Source organism: Hypanus sabinus, chromosome 20 (assembly GCF_030144855.1).
Source record: "Hypanus sabinus isolate sHypSab1 chromosome 20, sHypSab1.hap1, whole genome shotgun sequence".
Lineage (NCBI taxonomy): Eukaryota > Metazoa > Chordata > Chondrichthyes > Myliobatiformes > Dasyatidae > Hypanus > Hypanus sabinus.
The window spans coordinates 55,836,715-55,852,783 of NC_082725.1; the positions used below are offsets into that span (position 1 = coordinate 55,836,715).

Here is a 16,069-nt window from a genome sequence, read left to right on the forward strand (position 1 = left end):
TCCCTGTACTTATCCAAATGCCTTTAAAATGTTATGATGCAAACAATATAATTAATTGTAATAAAAGTTCATATGAATTAGTGCTCTTAACAATGAAGCTACACAACAGAAATGTGGGCTAAATTCTGGAGAGGTGAAAGATTCCAATATGCACTCATGAATTCAACTGATCAAAATGGTAAATCAGTAGGAGTAAACTTGGGTCTTAAATTTAAACAGTTCAGATAAATGATTCTGATCTCAGTGTTGTTTGATGACGTAATGAGGAACAGGCTCAGAATACAAGGAAATCCCTTTAGAACAACAATGAGAAGGAATTTCTTTAGCCAGAAGGTGGTTAAGCTGTGCAATTTATTGCCACAGGTGGTTGTGGCAACCTAGTCACTGGGTATAGTTAAAATGGTCATAAAAGGTTCCCAGAGGAAGGCAGGGTTGAGAGGGGAACTAAATCAGCCACATGGAACATTGGAGCAAACTCAATGGGCTGAATGGCCTAATTCTGCTCCTTTGTCTTATGGTCTGTGTTCTTTAGCAATTACTGTATACAATCAGTAGCCTCTTTATTAGGTACACCTGATCATTAATGTAATTAATTAATCAGCCAATCATGTGGCAACAACTCAATACATAAAAGCATGCAGACATAATCAAGAAGTTCAGTTGTTGTTCAGACGAAACATCAGAATGCAGAAGAAATATAAATTTAAGTGACTTTGGCCATGGAGTACTTGTTGGTTTCAAACAGGGTACTTTGAGTATCTCAGAAACTACTGATCTGCTGGGATTTTCACGCACAACTCTCTCCAGTGTTTACAGTGTTGTGAAAAACAACAAAAAATTCAGTAAGTGGCAATTCTGTGGGTGAAAATGTTTTGTTAATGAGAGAAGTCAGAGGAGAATGATCAGACTGGTTCAAGCTGAGAGGACGGCAACAGTAACTCAAATAACCACACACTACAACAGTGGTGCGCAGAAGAGCATATCTGAATGCACAACACAAACCTTGAAGTGGTTGGGCTACAGCAGCAGAAGACCACAGGCATATACAGTGGCCACTTTATTAGGTACAGGCAGTATAAATGAAGTGGCCACTGAGTATATGAAATGCAAAAAAAGCTTGCTGATCTCCAAGCCTGACATTCTGATATGTGCACAGGGATCATTACTGACATTATCATCGTTTGCTTTTCTACCATCTTAAGACTGGTGAAACCACTGAGTCAAAAATTTCTCTGTAGATCCCCCTGAAATAAGCTCAGCTAAATGACACTGCACAGGCGATAATGTGGTACTCTGGATTGTGATTCCAATGCAGAGCCGGCCCAATTTTCATTCCTTTGGTTACGATGAAATGGAAACCAGATAGGTTCTATAATTGGCATACAACTCACTACAACAAAATATCATCCAAGTGGTGAAAATAAAAAATAAACTCTATTACATTCCTTCAGAGATTATATAGAGATTTCACAGAATGTCCACCTGTCTTTTTTGACTAATGTTTCCTCACCAACATATTTGTCATGTCACAACTGCTTCCAGGCACTCTGTATCTTGCATCTACATACAGAAATGTTGGTTATATTTGGACACGTGAAGGGAACACTGGGGAAAGACACCACACTCCTTTGTCAGTCACAAACCAAGATATGCTTCCAAACGAATGATGCTGAAAATTGAAATTTCACACGTATTCAGCATGTAAGGGCAGGGGCAGGGGCACTGGGGAGATCACTTGGCAGATGTTGAACAGCAGAATGTCATGTACCTGCAAACAGTCACAGGAAATATTACTGTCACTGCAGCCTGTAAAGTCTTGCACCAATCGCTATTTCCTGAAAATGAACCTGATAAAATTGTTTTAATCACAAAGACACTGAACAGCGATTAGTTATAGCTGTAAAACTGTTGGCTCAGGAGAAGGAGAATTGTTTTCATTTTGACAAGGACTATTAACTGCTGCATTGTTATACTGTTCCTCTGTTTTCTACTGGTAAATCCTATCAGAAATTTAGGAAATATATGTTTATAGTGGTGAGAAAGTGGAAGTCATGAGTACATGGAGTGGTTAAGCTTACATACAAAACAAATGCAAAGACCTTGTGGTTTGCTTTGTCTCAAGGACAGAGGACTTGCAGGTGGCTGACATCACTGAATACTTAGTCTTCTGCATTCCACCTCCCTACTCTTCTCAAATTCATTTTATCTAAGCTGATGGCTACACCTCCTAATGCTACAACAGCTTTATAACATTCAGGGCTGTGTTGTAAAGTAGCATGTTTGCTTCACATTGCTCAACTGTACTTACCACCATTCAACAGAACTACCACCATCTAATGCCCCTCCACCATCATTCCTGATCTCCTACTCGATACTCTTTCCAAATTTGTACTCAAAGTTCCATTATTATGAACTCAGTGTCCAGTCCAAACAGCATGCCACAGTAGATGTCAACATAAGCCACGCAAGGGGTTCAATTTCAGAATGACCCCAGTGACAGCTGAACCTGTTAGGCACTGACTGAAGAGGATACTGATGTTCTCACCTGTGTTGGGAGTCATTGTACAGGATCTAGGAGCTTGAGGAAGCTACAGCAGATGATCATCAGGAATGAGCAGCTGGAGCTGAGAGCACCTTATCATTTGACTTGGTACATTACAGCCTTCTAGATTCAACACTGAAATCATTGAATACAGTCCACCATACCAACCTTGTCACTCATATTCAGTTCTTCTCTCCCACATTGCTGTAATTTCATATTTCATTTACCTTCCATCTGCACTTCCTTAGACATACCTTTTGTCATTCATAGCATCACTACTACTTGAAACATTCAATCTCACTTGATCATAAACCTTCAATGAATCTATGGTAATTATTCTATAAATGCCCACAAGAAAATGAATCTCATGGTTGTGTATGATGGCATATCTCTAATTTGGTAATATATTTACTTTTAACTTTGCTCTCTCTGGCATTTTAAACTTCATTTCAAACTTCTCCCTGTTACAGCCAAACGGTTATCAACCTAATACCTTAACCTAGATCTGTGTCCCTAAAATGAACACTGTGATAGAATGGGGAGAAACTTTTCCTGATTTGGTTGTGCTGCCAAAGCCTAATTTTCTGACTGAAACTGGCGGGGAGCTGCTTTTTGGCATTGTTCTGGTCGTGTAATAAAGCTACTTGCTATGTGCTGTTGTTGCCAAAATCCCAGGGAGGAATAGTGATATTTCTCCATGTCAGGATGGTGTCTGACTCATCTCTAATGTCTTCTTCAATGCCAACACAAACCTTGACTCTTAAACCTCCTTTAGGTAGTGCGTTGTGCGTGCACATGTACATTTCCTCTGCAGCAATAGCATCAATCCCCGATTGTGGAGTTTACCTTTGTTTTTGGTCTGTCTGCCACTTACAATGGCCTACGGATCAGGACCTCACGGAAGCCAGCTTCTGACCTTTGCTTTGCTCAGTAACTGGTAATGGACATGACAGGAAGAGTGGCGGATCTTCAACCACTATGACACTCCACATCGGACTTCTTGTCCTCCATCTCACGTCTCTGCTACCTTTCAAAAGCTTCCTCAAAACTATGTCACAGACTGATCCTTCAACCTTAGTATTTTCTTTACATCTTCCGAACATTTTGATAGACCTCTCTAAAATTTCTGATGATATCTTTCAGGTATAAAGGTTGGATACAGGCCAAATTGAGGCAGCAGGATCCAGTCCCCATGCTGACTGAACCTGATGTTTGGACGACGATTTAGACACCGGACCATTTTGAAAAGGTCGGGGTGCTGGGTCCCGAGGCGCGGGATGGGCTGGTTCAGCACACTGCTCTGCAACGTTTATTCAGCTCTGTGCTGAACTAAGGGTCTATCAATGGTTGTGGATTTCAGTTCAGAAAGCTATTTGCCTACCTTTATTGTTTGCATGATTTGTTTACTCTGCACATTGGGTGTTCAATGGTCTTTATTTTTATGTTTTTTGGGTATCTTTGTTTCATAGCTGCCTATAAGTAGATGAATCTCAGGGCTATATAATGAATGCATACTTTGATAATAAATGTACTTTGAACAGTAATAACTTATCATATTGATTTATAATAAAAATAATAGCACCACATAATAATGCTGAATAAGTTTCAATGGAGTGGCTTTTGTGATTATTTTGAGCACTTCTAAAATGCACAGAGCAAACAATCTGTCCAGGGTTAAGAATGCATTGAGGAGAGTGTTACGCCTGAACTCTAGGACCATGCTAGTAACAAATCCCCCCTCAGATAAAAATCAGCCAATCACTTCCCTTCAGGCCTGAGATTACTTTAGCCACTTCTCATTTGAGATTATATAAATGTTGCCAGGTGGCTGCAACAGGAAGAGACTGCTACACAAAACCTCGTGGTTAAACCATCAAAAAAAAATAACATTCCTACTCCAGTAACCTGTCAACTGCAGAACGTGAACCAGGTCTGCCATCTCCTGCTTAATGCAAAATCCCTACGGTCAGTCAGCACAGTATGCCAGTCACCTACTACAAAATCCCTACGGTCAGTCAGCACAGTATGCCAGTCACCTACTACATTAAATTTGTGTTCTGATTCTTCATGGACAGTTGGCTCCCAGAAACTGCTCAAAACTGAGAATAAAAATGGAAGACTCTCCCTAGCTCTGAAATTAAATTCACGTAGCTTCATTGTTTGGCAAGGTCACTGTAGAATTCCAGGAATGCACCTTTTTTCCTAAGCCACCAAATAAATTTTGTTATTTAGATTTGAATGAAATTGTTTTCAAGTAGGCATCATGATTAAGAACAGCTAACTTAATTTTTCTTTCTGTACAACCAGACAGTGTAATACACAACATGCGCATGTTGTCACTGAAAAATGAAGCCAACTTACTATAAACTTCCTGGAGCAGTTACACAAGTCATTCACAGGGATTTCATTTTGATGCAAGATTTAAATGCACATCAGCGCAATTTCTCCAAAACCCAGCATATCCAGATAATTCTGTGCCCAAATTCTGTGTCCCATGAGATTTTTATTCATGCTGCTTTGTCAGTCTTCACTTGTTTCCTCCCAGAAGAATCAGCTTATTGTGATATTGTAAATTCGAACTGAATGTTATTAAAGGGTGAAGCATGTACGTATTTCCCGTGATCAATGCAGACAGCTGCACAACTCTGCCAAACAAACCCCTTGAGAGGGCAGGCTCAAACTGGCATCCCCATCACCCACCTCCCAGGTGGTTTCAGCAGATCCCCTCAAAAATAAGTGCCCAAACTGCCAAAAGAAATCCTGCAAAAAGAGAAGATTCAAATTGTGCAGGAAGTATCCTGACTGGTTGCTTACGGGATTATATGAAGCTGTGAGAAAGCGGTGGACTCAGTGGCACATCCATTCCCGCCACTGGCGATATCAACAAGCAGGCAACATTTGTCAAAGATCACCACCACACATGCCTTACCAGTTTCTCACAGCCACCACCAAGCAGTAAGTGCTGACGCCTGAAGTCCCACAACATAGCTACTTCCTTTCAAACTACTTGTGATGCTAATCACTACCCCAATACAACAACACTTTGCACTACAAAGGACTTTGTTACTTTTTGTTCTAATTGTGTTCCTTCCTGTATAATTTTCTATAATTTATGTTCTTGTGTCCCGCTGATGCCTGTAAGAAGTTTGTACATTCTCCCCGTGACCGTGTGGGTTTCCTCCCTTTTCAAGCACATACCGGTTAGTAGGTGAATTAGAAACTGTAAATTGTTCCATGATTATACTAGGATTAAATCATGGGATTGCTGGGCGGCATTGTTCAAAGGGCAAGGAGGGTCTATTCCATGCTGTTTCTAAATACATAAATCTGAAGCTATATACCCGTGATGCTGCTTCAAGTAAGTTTTTTGTTGTACCTGTGCATACGTATTTATTGTACATACAGCAATAAACTCAATTTTGAAGTTTTCCCATTCATCTGATCAGGAGTTAGTAAAATATACTGTAAAGTACATAAAAAGGAATTGCCACTAAAACCTTGTTCACCTTTCCTCACAGTTCTGACCTCAAGAAGTTCTGCCCACAACTTAAACCACAAAGACTGGCAAGGATTACGTGGATGCTACTAGGATGAGTTCAGGCAACTGAGTGTCCTCTCAGGGGACTGGTGGAAACTGTACAGACATCTGGAGGGGACTGTGTGTGGGAGGTGGCTTTCTTGTGCAGAGAACCCTTGAGGTTGGAGCATCCTAGAGGAGATCTATAATGACATGATGCCAGCATATTTGGGAGCCATGAGATGCAATAAATGCCTTTCAGGTATGAATACAAATGTTGCAATGACCAAAGAAGCAAGATTCCCTAATTTTCCCTTTAAGCTGTGTTTTCTTTTAACTTCAGATTCACTTTAACTTTATTTTCATATGATCCAGGGTGAAATAAAATTTCTTTCTAATTATCACCAGGGAAATAATAAACACAACAATAAGTAAGTGACGTCCAAAAACAACAGAATGGTGTAGACTAGTGCTAAAGTGGTAAAGATGAATGAGATGGAATTAGGGATTGGGAACGTGGCATCAGGGAGGAAGGGTGAAAGAGGTATTGGATTCAGAATTGGGATTACAATGCAGAAAAAGCTGTTCTGAAATCTGGTTGCCCAGACTTTCAATCTCTCAGTAGAAAAAGGAATGATTAAAATGGCGGGTATCCTTGGCAATAGTGCTAGCTTTCCTGATGCAACATATTATTCAATCTGAAATGTCAACAGTTTCTTTCCTCCCACTGATGATGCTTGACCCACTGAGTAATTCCAGCAGATTATTTGTTGCTCTCTATGCATCATGTGTGTTAACCAATCCCAAGTCTCTCATACCAGTTTCTGTTTGTGAATTAACCAAAATCTCCACTCTTGCCAAGAAAATGTTTTCTTTATATCCCAGCAACACACACTGACATTAAGATTCCTAAATTAAGACCTCACCAGACTAAACCCAGGCTTGAAACCAAATCTGTTTACAGTGTTACAGTCCTCTCGTGTACCTTTGCAAGTTGGTGACTATTTAGCTTCTGTAAAATTGAAGGACCCTTACTGGATGTTATTTTGAATGTGGGGTTTATTCTGGGCTCAAATACCAGCCAGCAGCTACAGGAAGTACTTTGAGCGTCAGGACAGGAAGAAAAGGCCATTTAAATTGCTGTTAATTTGTGGTTTCAGTGATGTGGGATAGTGCAGTAAAATGTGCAGAGCAGTGCTACATGCAGTTTCTGGTCATTACTTAACTCACTCACATCTGCTAACAAAACTGATCATCTTTTTAACTGAAAGCACCATTTTCAAAAAAACCTGCTCAAGCTCTTAGTTAAACCTTAATTGCTGATATCAGTGCCAGTTCTAGTGTAATGGTTTGTGTGCCAAAACATGCATGTTTGGACCAGCAAAATACATGTTCAAAAGCTAAAGAACTCCATGAAGCCTAAATGCACATTTCAGGTTCTTTATAAATACGCAATCACAGACAATTTTAACCTTAATTTTCAGCCAAATACTGAATCGTGTGACAGTTCTCCCCAAAACTGAAATGAGTAAAAACTTTTGTCCAATGAATCATAGGCAACTTTCATTTTGAATAATAAAGTAAATACCAGAGTAAAATGAAACCCTGCTTTTATGAGCAATTTACAGCCTTGTCATGAGTTAGTTCCTTCAGACTGCAACACTTCTCAAGCGTGGTTGGTTGGTTGATTTGGAGACTTAATATCGACTGAATAAAGAACTGATTGTGGACTTCAGAAAGGGTAAGATGAGGGAACACACACCAGTCCTCATTGAGGGATCAGAAGTGTAAATAGTGAGCAATTTCAAGCTCCTGGGTGTCAACATCTCTCAGGGTTTATCCTGGGCCCAACATATTGATGTAGCTGGAACGAAGGCATGACAGCGGCTACACTTCACTAGGTGTTTGAGGAGACTTGGTACATCACCTAAGGCACTCACGAATTTCTACAGATGTGCCGTGGACAGCATTCTAACTGGATGCATCACTGTCTGGTATGGGGACGATCAGGTGGCTGAGGTGCTTCTGAACAGGGTCGAAATATGCTACAGAGAGTTGTAAACTTAGTCAGCTCCATCATGGGGCTTGCCTCCATAATATCGAGAACAGCTTCAAGGTGCGACGCCTCAAAAAGACAGCATCCATCATTAAGGACCCTCATCACCCAGGACATGCCTTGTTGTCATTGCTACCATCAGGAACGAGGTACAGGAACCAGAAGACACACTCTCAGTGAATCAGGAACAGCTTCTTACTCTCTGCCATCCGATTTCTGAATGGACATTAAACCCATGAACACTACTTTTTTGAAATTTGTATTTCAAATATTGAACTATTTAACATCTACACTTACTGTAATTCACCATTTTATTATGTATTGCAATGTATTACTGCCGCAAGTACAACAAATTTCAAGACATATGACAGAGATTTCAATCCTGATTCTCATTCTGATTAATATTCATTAATGAAGAGGAATATCATATTGAGGCTTTTGATTTACCAGTCTTGTGGCTGAGGGTGGAATAGGTGTATAATTAGCATTGTCTGGTGGAATGAGGAGGCAGGTGGTCTTCCTTAATGTCTCACCTCAGCTTTCCTCAGACAAGTCCACAGGACACCCAACATCAGGCACCCGAAAGAGTGCAAGAGAAAAGCATCAAGCATTTTCTCTCTCTCTCTCCAAGCAACATTTGCAAACAGTGTGCCTCCTGGCTACTGTTGTCGTAAGCAGACTGCATGTGTGGGGAGAGCAAAAAGAACAATATTTCATGCCTTTCACCAGAAAACAGGTATTAAGTGAAATGGATGACACAGACTGGGTTGGCTGAGGTGTTAATGGCAACCAATTTGAATTGAAGATTTAAGTAGTGAGAGAATAGAGAAGAGCAAGAAAAAACAAAATTTGTCTCCACTGCTCTGGAGAAATTGAATGTAGGTTGGGTGATGCTTTACAGAACTACCTCCAATCAGATCCCAAAGGTGATCCCAAGTTTTCAGTCACCTGTTACTCTCATTCTCTGTCACATTCTCACACTACCTTTGGCCTCTTGGTTCCAGCGAAGCCCTGTGCAAGCCCAAGGAACACCCTGTCTTCCTTCCCAGCAGGCTTCAGCCCTCGGACTCAACAATACAGTCAACTATTTCATATAACCAGTCTTTCCAGTTTGTGGTGGAATGAGGCAGTTCTGATATAAGGTCATCTACCTGTGATATTAACTTTATGGATCCTGTGCACCAACTGGGTTTTTTCCAGCATTCTCCTTTACCTGTCATTTCACTGTATTCTCTACAATTCCAGCTCTTTTTTGTTTCTCTACCCTTTTTTCTCTCTATTACCTCTCCTTCAATCTTTCATTAATCCCTTAGAAAAAAATATTTGCACTCTGCTTTAGACATCCCCTTTGTTCTATCCACTCCTCCTTCTCGCTCACCAATTTAAAACATCTCTAGTTTCTAACTCTTCTGAGTTCTGATCAAAGGTCATCAACCTGAAAGGGTAGCCCTATTGCTCTTTCTACAGACGCTGCCTGGCTTGCTAAGTATTTCCAGCATTCTCTGGATTAAGGTCATACCTGTGGCTTTCCTTGAAATAGACAGTTTCCATCCAAACTACAGTCCTTATAAAAAGTATTCACCCACCTTAGAAGTTTCATGTTTTATTGTTTTACAACATTGAATCACAGTAGATTTAATTTGGCTTTTTTTGACAACGATCAACAGAAAAAGACTCTTTCATGTCAAAGTAAAAATGTATCTCTACAAAGTGATCTAAATTAATTACAAATATAAAATACAAAATAATTGATAGCCTAACTATTCAACCCCCCCCCCCTTAATGCAACACACCAAGTCATTCAATTGGTTTTAGAAGTCACATAATTAGTTAAATGGAGATCACCTGTGTGTAGTCAAGCTACTTCAATTGATTGTGGTAAAACTACAACTGTATCTGGAAGGTCCAACTGCTGGTAAGTCAGTATCTCAGTAAAAAGTATCCCAAGACAAAAGAACACTCCAAGCAATTCCATGAAGAAGTTATTGAAAAGCACAATTCACTGAATATCCCTGGAGTACAGTTAAGTCAATCATCAAGAAATGGAGAGCATATGGCACAGCTGTGAATCTGCCGACAGCAGCAGACATCCCACCCTGCAAAAACTCATTTCAGGGAAGTAGCACTCCTGGCCCCCGCAACCCCATATCCCCTGCCCCCTGCCCCCGGTTGACCTCCAAGGGTGTGTATAATACTTTGTTTAGTGATTTTGTCTAATCTGTAAACCAAGTTGGGTATATGCAGAAAATGTGACATTAAAATATGTACTTATATTATCCTGGAGTCTTTTTTTTATATTCTATTACAACTTTAAGCAAGTCTACAGGGAGTTTGGCCTCATCACATAAGACATCAATAGAGTAGCTCCTTAGCAGCTAGCCAGCTAGTTTAATTAACATTAGCTACGCTAATGAATAAATGATACCTGTTAAACTCACCTCAACATGACTTGTACATTTAACCCACCATGAGCAACAGAAAAGTCACTGTTGCAAACAGTGCAGCGAGCAACACTGTCATTATTTTTGAGGTTGACTGTAAAGCCCGCCCACAGAGAAAACTGATAGGTCTACTTAGCACGAAGAGAGACCAATCAGGATGCTCCCTCTCCCTCTCCAAAAATTCAATTTCTGGGTTATTGTATATAATTTGTAGGCTTCAGGGAGCCGCTATCAGTATGCTGGAGACTCCTGGAACTTCCGGGAGAGGTGAGATGCCTGGAGCAGGCTGTCATCAAAAACTGAATGACCGTGCAAGAAGGGGATTAGTGAGGGAGGCCACCAAGACCTAAGTCAACTCTGAAGGAATTACAAACTTCAGTGGTTGAGATGCGAGAGACTGTGCATACAACAACTGTTGCCTGGGTGCTTCACCAGTCATAGTTTTATGGAAGAGTGGCAAAGAGAAAGCCACTGTTGAGAAAAACTCACATGAAATATTGGCTAGAGTTTGCTAGAAGGCATTTGGGAGACTCTGAAGTCAGCTGGAAGAAGGTTCTATGGTCTGGTGAAACCAAAATTGAGTTTTTTGAACATCAGCATAAGCCAAACACAGCACATCATCAAAAATACACCATCCCTACCGTGAAGCATGGTGGTAGCTGCATCATGCTGTGGGATGTTTCACTGCAGCAGGCCCTGGAAGGCTCATGAAAGTAGAGGGTAAAATGAATGCAGTAAAATACAGGGAAACCCTGGAGGAAAACCAGATGTAGTCTGCAAGAGAACTGTAACTTGGAGAAGATGTATTTTCCAGCAAGACAATGACTCCAAGCATAAAGCCAAAGCTACACAGCTTAAAAACAATAAAGTTAATGGCCTGGAGTGGCCAAGTCAGTGTTCAGACCTTAATCCAATTGTGAATTTGTGGCTGGACTTGAAAGGGGCTCTTCACTTATGATCCCCAAGCAATCTGACAGAGCTTGAGCAGTTTTGAAAAGAAGAAAATTGTGGTGTCTAGATGCACAAAGTTGATAGAGACCTATCCACACAGACTCAAGGCCATAATTGCTGCCAAAGGTGCATTTACTAAATACTGACTTGAAGAGGGTGAATACTTAAGCGAACAATTATCTTGTGTTTTATACTTGTAATTAATTTAGATCACTTTGATGACGTCTGTTTTCACTTTGACACGAAAGATTCTTTTTCTGTTTATCAGTGTCAAAGAAGCCAAATTAAATCCACTGTGGTTCAATGTTGTAAAACATGAAAACTTCTGGCGGGGGGAGGGAGTGAACACTTTTTATAGGCACTGTAGGTTTCACTTACAAAGTGCAGGCATCCATTCTGACCACAATTACTGTTATAGCTTTCAATCAATGCTACATAATGTAGAATAAATGTCATTAATATCATTTGTTGTTTTGGGCCACTCATAACTAAAGTGCCTGCACTTCAAAATATTGGATGTTTTGTACTTTAGAACATCTAAAAGGTGTCATCTCTCTGCTTTAAATCTGAATATCTGACAGTATTTCCACATTATTTGGTCCCACTAACACGTGAGCAGTCAACTCCACGCAATAGCTGAAAATTTTGTTACAGCTTGGTCTAAAATGGCCCTGCACCTTCACATTGCAGTGGCTCGGGTTGTGTCGTTGCACGCTTTCCATCTGTGCACTTGTGGAAAGCTGTGAATCATGATGTTTTTCTTCATCCATGCAAATTCAACACAAATCATTTCACACATTCTTTCACTGGCTGAAACCAACCAACATTCTGGGCTTGCTGCTCTTAAAGGGGAGATGTGTACTGCATCTAAGCACCACTCTCCGTCATTGTGAAGTTTTTGCTGCTGTAGAAGGTGGCAGGGCTGATCAGGGAGTAGGTACCCTGTTTCAGTTGAGTTAACCAGAATATCTTGGATGCAAAGAGCATGAATGAGTTCCTCACCTTTGACAAGGAGACCAAGAAGTTAAATGATGAGGGAATAGAAGAAGGTGAATGCTGGGAATACCATCCTCTTGGTTCATAGGTTAATTTATTATCAAAGTATACAACTCTGAAATTCTTCAGTTTTCCAGTTAGCCACAAAGCCAAGAAAGAAAAAGAAAGGAAAGGCAGCACAATCATCAACCCCAAAATGCCACCTCCCCACACAAAAAAAGAACAAAACCAGAACAGGCACATCAACCCCCAAATCACCCCCCCAACTCCCCACACAAAAAGTGAGCAAAGCGGATCAGGCACGTTAACCCTCAAATCCCCCCACCCCACACAAAAACAGAGTAAAACATATCAGACACATTAACCCTCAAATCCCCCTCGCCACACAACAAACAAAAATGAAGCAAGCACATTGACCCCCCCACTCCTCCCTGCACAAAAAAACAAACAAAACAGATCAGGCATCTTGGCTCCCAAGTCCCTCCTCATGCACAAAAATAAATTGAGAAGATCAGGTGAAAAACACAGAATATATAAACTATAAAACTGAAAATTAGAGTCTACAGTCCAAAGTCCACATCCAAAATGCAGAAAAAATCCTAGACAATACTCTCCAGGCCCAGACGCAGCAGCAGGCTCTCCCCTTTCTGGTACAGAGCAACCGAACAAAAGAAAGGCAGCCGCCACTCAGGCGACAGCTTTACAACCTCACAAATGCAGTCAAGATCACAGAGGAAGGGCCAAATACCTGAATCTCCAACAACTTCAGTATAATGGTTACACACTCATCACCACTCCAATGCTCACACGTTCCATACAGTTCCATCCATTCCAACATGAGTAACCTTTACACGCAGTTGAACGCACTCACCAATATCCGTCCTCTCCCCCGTAGGAGAAGGTAACAGGTAATTATCATGCCTATAGACTAATCATCTGGAGGAGAGGATTCCCAATTGCACAGGATTAGACATTGAATAGTCTGCAGAAATCAGTGAAACTGATGAGATATTCCTATCAACCCTCCCCCCTTGTATCTCATGCACCTCAACTAAAATCCCTTCTGCTCATAAGATGGTCTCGGTCTGATGCTCCCGCCTCTGTGCCACCCCCCCCACCCCAACCCTGATCAGTGTGACCAAACCCTCATGCTATTCTCAGTACAGAGACAAGAACCACTTGCTTTGGTCCAGAAGATGAGTCCTCAGCCAGAAGTAGACAAAGCCACATTACAGTGATCTAGCCCAACCTGGATCCCTACACTTCATGGACAACAGAGAGAAAGCACAATGGCTGAGATATGGAAGAAATGCAACTGTGGAGAAGAGATGATTATTGGATGGGGGTTGGGTGGGCAGACAAGAGAGGAGTTTGCCGTGGAATGGGAGAGCGGGTGGTGGAATAGAAGGACAATTCTGGGTAGTAACAAAACAGTCCTGGTATTGCTGGATCACAGAATGGAAGAGATGGGGGAGTAGATGTGGAGATAATGCCGTAGAATCCATCAAGTGGGTCTACGGGGAAAGCAGTGACCACTCGAAATAAGCAGTTAAAAAGAATCTATCAAAAGTAGGATTGAACTTCAGTCCTCCTGCAACCCAGTTAAGACCAGGTTTCCTTATAATATTTGTAGAGTCCATTGGGTAGTTTTCCCCAAAACGACTAACAAAACGACTCTTGAAATTGCTACATTCACACTGCAGCTTTTGCGCACATGACTGGGACAAAAAACAGAAAATGTAGTACCAGGTTTAATGGAGTTAACATGAGACACATAACCACATTGTGCTACTTGTTAATATTTCCAACTTCCATCCTCTGTGTAAATGTTTTCCCCAAGAGAGAAAAAAACAAGAATAAATATTCAAACAGTTAATCTCCAGTTGTGTTCCTTTTGCTTTCACACAGACATGGAGTACTCTAGCTGCTGTTACATCACTAATACTATTTTTGTCCTGAAGCAATACCCATAATGCCTAGGCACTGCTGGCTGGCAATTTGCTGTTGCTTCGCTCTTCCTTTCTGTGTGCAGTGGGTTTCGTTTCTCTATGCTTTGGGATTATTTATTTTTAGCTGTGAATTCAAGGCTTGAAGCAGCAAATCAGGGCTCACTAACACAAACTATGCACCTGCAAATGTACCTGCAGGTTAGACACAGCTACAAAATATGCAAATAAGAGTCTAGTTTTGCTTGCTGACTGCCAATTATTTGACAAAACTACTTGAAACAGATCTGCTGCTAATTAAAGTTATTACAATTAGCAACTAACCTGGCAAAAATGAGAGCTTGCAAAGGAGTGTTGCAGGGTGTGATGTGGTATTGGAGGCTGTGTGATTGCAGGTTATGCATAGCAAAGACTGATAATCCTGACAGGCTCATGTGCACAGTTGCTCAGTGCTTGTACAGTATTTCTGGTGAGATGGCAGAGCTCAAAGTTCACACTGTGTTGTTTGGTTGCAAGAAACAAAGCATTCCTTGATGCCAACTACTCAACTTATCTGGATTGGCTTTATCATGTGGTTCACTAAGCAGCGATTAAAGATTATAAACAAAAAAATTACTTTTAAAATGACTGTCAGTAAAAACTTTCACATACATATTTGTCAGCCTGTAACATAACATTTCAGGTTAATTTAAAGTTGTGTTTCAAATATCATTCTTTATAGAGGAAGATAATGGTGGAAGTGTCCAAAAACAAGACCCGATTTAGGCAGAATGCCAACCAAAACTTCAGAGCATTACAATTTGAGCATCTTATTATTGAGTTTAAAACGTTTTGTTTTCTGAGACCCAAGCCCCTGTCTGGACCATACCAGATGCAAGCGCATATCTGAACATACTGGGCATGTTGCTCACAAAGAATACCAACAATATCCCAGTGCTTTGGGAGCTTGGAAAGTTTCTCCTTATGGCAACCATCACCTTGGCCCAAGTACTCGGAGCTCTTCCCCTCCATGGTAGAAGGTGTTGGTTTGAATCTCATGATCGTGTACTCTTCTGGATCAAAAAGACGCTGGATTCTGGAGCCTCTTTCAGGAATTAGCTATTCATCATCTCTATAACAACAGTCAGGCACTTCCTAAATTCCCAGGCTAACCATCATTTCTCAACAAACTTTTTCAGAAACAGATACACTCTGTTTTCTATTTTATAGATCTTACTGTGTAGAACGGTGACCTACAATGTTTACCTATGTAAAATATATCCTATAAACAATTCACTGCATGTCTTGTCAACATGCTTCAGGAACTATCCAAATGCCAGTACTAACACCATTGGTTTGTTTACTTGTACAATTAACAAGGCTTCATCCAGGCAATTAATAACTGAGAGGTTGAAATTTCACTACCACCACCTCCTCCGGCCACTCCATCGTTTCAGGTTGAACAGAACAATAACGCAACTGTATCGGCAATGATATTAAAAACATCGAACTAATTGAACTTTCTGACTGACAGCATCGCAGAATTACACAAATCCTGTTTTGTAAAAAATCAGCCCAAAAGATTAAACATACAGCAGTGGAATAAATAGTATTATCTTAACAGTGAAACAGATTGTAACT

At 40.7% G+C, this 16,069-nt stretch overlaps 1 protein-coding gene and 1 long non-coding RNA gene across 7 annotated transcripts in view; one reads left to right on the forward strand and one right to left on the reverse strand.

Annotated features, from left to right (window-relative positions):
* LOC132378553 (uncharacterized) overlaps positions 1-3,999 on the forward strand; it is a 74,644-nt gene extending 70,645 nt beyond the window's left edge. The window contains exon 4 of the long non-coding RNA XR_009507105.1: positions 3,686-3,999. This is a non-coding gene — a long non-coding RNA (uncharacterized LOC132378553). The remainder of the gene's footprint in view (positions 1-3,685) is intronic.
* Positions 1-16,069, reverse strand: part of atxn1a (ataxin 1a) — a 309,041-nt gene that overhangs the window by 240,911 nt on the left and 52,061 nt on the right. The gene's annotated exons all lie outside the window — the stretch shown is intronic.